This window comes from Bison bison, unplaced genomic scaffold, assembly GCF_000754665.1.
Source record: "Bison bison bison isolate TAMUID 2011002044 unplaced genomic scaffold, Bison_UMD1.0 scf7180017864379, whole genome shotgun sequence".
Taxonomy (NCBI): Eukaryota; Metazoa; Chordata; class Mammalia; order Artiodactyla; family Bovidae; genus Bison; species Bison bison.
The window spans coordinates 12,142,708-12,148,593 of NW_011494951.1; positions in this window are offsets into that span (position 1 = coordinate 12,142,708).

The following is a 5,886-nucleotide window of genomic DNA, read 5'->3' on the forward strand; positions in this document are numbered from 1 at the left end:
AAACGCTAGGCTGGAAGAAGCACAAGCTGGAATCAAGATTGCCGGGAGAAATATCAATAACCTCAGATATGCAGATGATACCACCCTTATGGCAGAAAGTGAGGAGGAACTCAAAAGCCTCTTGATGAAAGTGAAAGTGGAGAATGAAAAAGTTGGCTTAAAGCTCAACATTCAGAAAATGAAGATCATGGCATCTGGTCCCATCACTTCATGGGAAATAGATGGGGAACAGTGGAAACAGTGCCAGACTATTTTTCTGGGCTCCAAAATCACTGCAGATGGTGATTGCAGCCATGAAATTAAAAGACGCTTACTCCTTGGAAGGAAAGTTATGACCAACCTAGATAGCATATTCAAAAGCAGAGACATTACTTTGCCAGCGAAGGTTTGTCTAGTCAAGGCTATGGTTTTTCCTGTGGTCATGTATGGATGTGAGAGTTGGACTGTGAAGAAGGTTGAGCGCAGAAGAATTGATGCTTTTGAACTGTGGTGTTGGAGAAGACTCTTGAGAGTCCCTTGGACTGCAAGGAGATCCAACCAGTCCATTCTAAAGGAGATCAGCCTTGGGATTTCTTTGGAAGGAATGATGCTAAAGCTGAAACTCCAGTACTTTGGGCACCTCATGCGAAGAGTTGACTCATTGGAAAAGACTCTGATGCTGGGAGGGATTGGGGGCAGGAGGAAAAGGGGACGACAGAGGATGAGATGGTTGGATGGCATTACCGACTTGATGCACGTGAGTTTGGGTGAACTCCCGGAGTTGGTGATGGACAGGGAGGCCTGGCATGGTGTGATTCATGGGATCACAAAGAGTCGGACACGACTGAACTGAACTGAACTGAACTGAATTAGTAGATGCATGCCCCCAGGCTGGAATTTACAGTGGGTCCCTAAAGTAGAGGCAGTCTTGTGAAACTGGACCTTTAAACTGTGAAGAGTTGGGAGTTGGTGTCAGAATTGAATTGAACTGTTGAACACCAAATTGATCTCTGGAGAATCACAGACCCCCTAGACACAAGAGGCCTTCAAATCAGAAACTCAAGTCTACCTGCAGAGATACTAGCCCTTCTTGAGAAAATAAATGTTAATAGTGTTAGTTTCTTTTTTTTGCACAATTGGCTTGGTAGTCCATTATCATCTTGCCAGTTCTCAAGTCCTTTATGAGAAATATTAGACTACAGACAGAAAAAGAGAAGGCAATGTGGCCATGAAGGCAAAGATTACAGTGATGCAAGCCACATACCTAGGAAAGCCAGATGCCCCAGAAACTGGATGAAGCAAGAAACAGATTCTCCCCTAGAAGCCCCACTTGATTTCTTCCAATGAAACTGACTTTGGACTTCTGGTCTCTAGAATCTATGAGAGACCAAAGGTTTGCTCTTTTAAGTCATCAGTTGTGTGGTAACTTTTTACAGCACCCAAAGGAAACTAATACAGATTTTAGTACCTAAAAGCAGGGTGCTACTATAACAAATACCTAAAAATATTGATGTGGCTTTAGAATTGGTAAATGTGTTGAAGGTGGAATAATTTTGAAATACTTGATGGGAAAAGTCTAGAATGCTTTGAATTAACTACTGGTAGGAATATGATATTCAAGGATGCTTCTGGTAAAAAATCAGAAGGAAATAAGTAATATGTTATAGAAAATAGAAAAGGAGGTTTGTGACTCCTATTTGGCATCACTCCAACCTCTAGCTTCCATCTCCTCTGTCTTCTATAGTAAAATCTCCATTTGCTTTCCTCTTAAGAATACATGTGATCATATTTAGGGCCTACCCAGATAATCCAGGATAATCCCCTCATCTCAAAATCCTTTACTTAATCACATCAGCAAAATCTTTGCTGATAAAATATATAAAATAACATTTACCAGTTCCAGGATTAAAATATGATATCTTTGGATGCTATTATTTAGGCTACTACAGAGTTTGGATTTGGAATCAGAACACACTTGAATGTGAGTGCCAGTTTGACACTGATCTGTAACTTATGAAAATTAACTATTTCTACTCTGTATTCATATCCATATTTATAAAATGGAGAAAATATTAACCTTATGGTTATATTGGTGATGATTAAGAAAACCTGTACAAATATGCCTGATACAGAGTAAGAAGGGAGTCAGTGCATGTTAGTTCTTTTTCATACTTTGTTCTTTCCCCCTCTCTTTTTTTCCTTTATCTCCCTTCTCTCTTTATCCCTCCGCTCCCCATTCTATCTCTGGGACCAAATTCCTCCTAGCATCTCTCATTTCTACTGACTTTTCTTCCTGAGGCTGTTCAGGGAGTAGACAGAGTTGGCCCTGAGATCAGTTGAGAAGTGCAGGAACCTACCAGCTAGTGTTGAACAGTTGTAAGTAAGAAACAAATGGGAGGAACTTCCCTGGTGGTACAGCAGTTAGAACTCCTCATTTCCACTCCAGGGGGCACGGATTCTCAGATCCCCGCCATGGGTTCAGTGGGGCAAAAAAAAACGAAAAAAAATCAAATGGGAGAAGTCCAACTTGGTCCACTTCTTTCAGTTGCCCCTCACTTGACCAAGTATGGTCCACTGAATGACGCTTTCCCTGGTCAGACGTTTCAATCACTTCAGTTTCTGGGCCTCTGCCTTTCCATACATGAATAAGGAAACTGCAGTACTTGAGCACTAAAATTTTAAGAGTTTTCGGGATCAATATTCCCACTCCTCAGTCTTCTCAAGGCAATGGCACCCCACTCCAGTACTCTTGCCTGGAAAATCCCATGGACGGAGGAGCCTGGAAGGCTGCAGTCCATGGGGTCGCTGAGGGTTGGACACGACTGAAGCGACTTAGCAGCAGCAGCAGCAGCAGATGACCAAGAGAACTGAATCTCCTAATAGATGAGACTGTTAAATGTGAAAAAGTATGAAGGCAGTCATCTTTTAGTCCAATCCCCTCCCCCCAGGTTAACTGCTGGATTGTGGTTTGCAGTATTGATGAGATGGCCACAGTCTTTCCTTCTGTGGGAGTAACAAGGCCTGAGTCACAGAAGCTTTGGGACTACGCCTGTGGGGATGTCTGATTCTGAGGCCAAAGGAGTTGCTTGGCTCCTGTGGGTGCAGTGGGGTCTCAGATGCCCATGGCTGTGCATGGATGCAGTGGCACCTCCCTGGTACATTATGGTAGAAATAATGGACTTGGGCCTTACCTGGGAAAGTACACATTCTTCTTTACACATTATCCCTTTTGTTTCACCAGACCCTAAAATTATTTCTTGGTACAGATGGGGTAGAAATTTTGACAATAGGGGCAGAGCCTACAGGAGTACTTTGCTTCAGGGCCAGCTGCCTTAATGAAGACTCAGGATTAGGGCCATGGCCAGCCTGAATCCGAGGTGTCCTCAAGGATGGAGCAATAGTAGACACAAATATGGATAAAAATGTAACAAAAAGGGAAGTATAGTATACCGTCATTCATCTTGTTACCAAGTCCAAGCTTATACTACTTATCACACAGCAGGCCAAACCATAAAGAAATAAGGTGTTAGAGCAAGGAACAGAGATTTTATTTAGAAAGTGTGCAAACGAAGAAGATGGCAGACTAATGTGCTAAAGAACTCTTCTTGCTCGGTTTGAATAAAGCTTCTTTTATGCTACAAAGAGGAAAAAATGGGAGGGAGAGAGGTCAAGAGGTGATGAGTTGTTGCAGACTCCTTGGTGCCTGCCAGATCTTGGAGGCGACATGGTAATCCTTTGTTTTTGAGTTTGTTCAACATAGGGCTGGCCATGTTGCAACTATAAATATTCAACAAAATGGATGTTATTTCCTGTTCTGCAACTCCTTATCTCTATGTGGATGAGTGGTCACCAAGCAAGGGAAAATTATCTTTCTAATGATTAGTATACCTACAAGCTAAGCAAAAGTTTTAAAGTTTAGGCATGGGAGGCAGAGTTTCTGGAAGGGGACTATTCTTCTATACTTCAAGCTACAGGCCACATTCATTTTATGATTAACACGCATATGCACAGAGTTAGCAAGGCTGGGCAGGAGGCAATTAGCTATAGAGTGCAAAGTCTAGAACTTAAAGAAATAGATTCAATATGGAGTCAGGTTTGTTCTTCCCTGTTACACACTCAAATTCTTAATATGTGTGGTTAATGAATTTAAAGAAGTCAAAGGAGATTTTTAAAACAGACAAAAATAGTTAGATTTGAAGTTAAGTGACTCTATTTTTAAATCTTACATTTATCAATTGAGGAAAGTATGCCTCCCCTATGTAATTTCTACTCTGATAGTGAGGGCAAGATGAGACGGTAGATATGAAAATATTATTTACAATACAAAAGGGATGGTATTACAAAATTATGGCAAATCTGCAATGAGTCTTTGTCTTGCCTTTGCAAAGCAGAGAAGCAAATCCCTAGAGTCCTGAGAGGAAGGCCCATGCACAAAGGGAGATAAAGTAAATCAAAAAAATATTTCAGGCAGAATCAAGCATAGGCTTGAATTTCTAAGTTGAGATTCAGGTTAATAAAGTAGTAATTTCATTCTGGAAGTAAAATGAAGGCTTGTATGGAAGTAATAAAGAATCTTGTTTCCTTTATGATCAAAGAAACTGAGAATGAAAGAACTTTATGGTGAATGTGGGGTAGACATAAGGCAATGGATGAAACTTGTTGGAAACCAGAGAAACCTCAGTTCTTATCTCTAAAATGAAACTTAATTGCAAGAATTAGTTTTCTAGGGCTGCCATAAGGAAGTGCCACAAACTAAGTGGCTTAGAGCTATGGAAATGGATGGTTTTACAGTTTTGGAGGCTAGAAGTCTGAACTCACAGAGTCACCATGGCCATACTCCCTCTGAAACCTGTAGGGAAGGATCCTTCCTTGCCTTTGCTAAACCCAAACATCCCCTGCCTTGTGGCAGCTCAACTCCAAGCTGTGTCTCCATTTACAGGACATCCTTTACAAAGCCAACTTTTTATGAGGACATCAGTCATATTGGATTAGGGGTCCATCTCGCTCTAGTTATGACCTCATCTTAACTAATTACATTGGCAGAGATCCTATTTTCAAATAAAGTCACATACTGAGGTCCTGCAAGGAAGGATTTCAGTATATCTTTTGGGGAGAATATAACTCAGCCTGTAACATCCTGCAACCTTGTACAAATCATTTCTTAAGAATCCTATACCATCTAAACTGCTTCATCCTGACTGGGCCAAAGAAATAGTGGTTGAGACAAATTGATCTGAATCTCCCAGTCTTTTCTGCCCTAGCCCTAACTAGGCTATTTGAGAAAGGCAGCAAGACTGACCTTGAGTCCAACTGAAGGCCTGGTCAAGCTCCCCAGAACCCTGATTTGTGACTCAGGCCTCTGAGGTCTTGCTTAATAATTGCACTGCATCATTTTAAATAAAAACATGTAATTCATATATCAAAAAAAATATTTCAAAAATTACCCCAACATACTACCCCTGATTTTATCTAAAAGATCAAGAATCAATACCTAAATAGATGGATTTCGAGTGATGAAGGCAGTTCAATCTGCCAGAAACATAACATTTATGGAGGGAAGGATACACCTGCAAATTTTAACTAATGTCAAATCAGGAAGGGTGAGTGCTCCATGGGAGAATTTAAAATTGAAAGTGTAAGAATTAGGGAGGAATCAAATTATTTTTAATATAAGAGTGATGTCAACAAAACAGACCTTTAGAAAAGTCATAGAATAAAAGCTGGGTGTAGAAGAAGAGAGACTGGAAAAGATCTGGGAAGTGTGAGGAGGAGAAACCTTCCTCCCACCCCTCTTGAATGATTGTGGCTGGACTAAAAAAAAGCGACCCAAGACAGATTGACAGCAGGAGAAGAAACAGTTTAATTTGTATGCAAGGAGGTCTTATAGAAATGTGTTCTCAGAAGTGG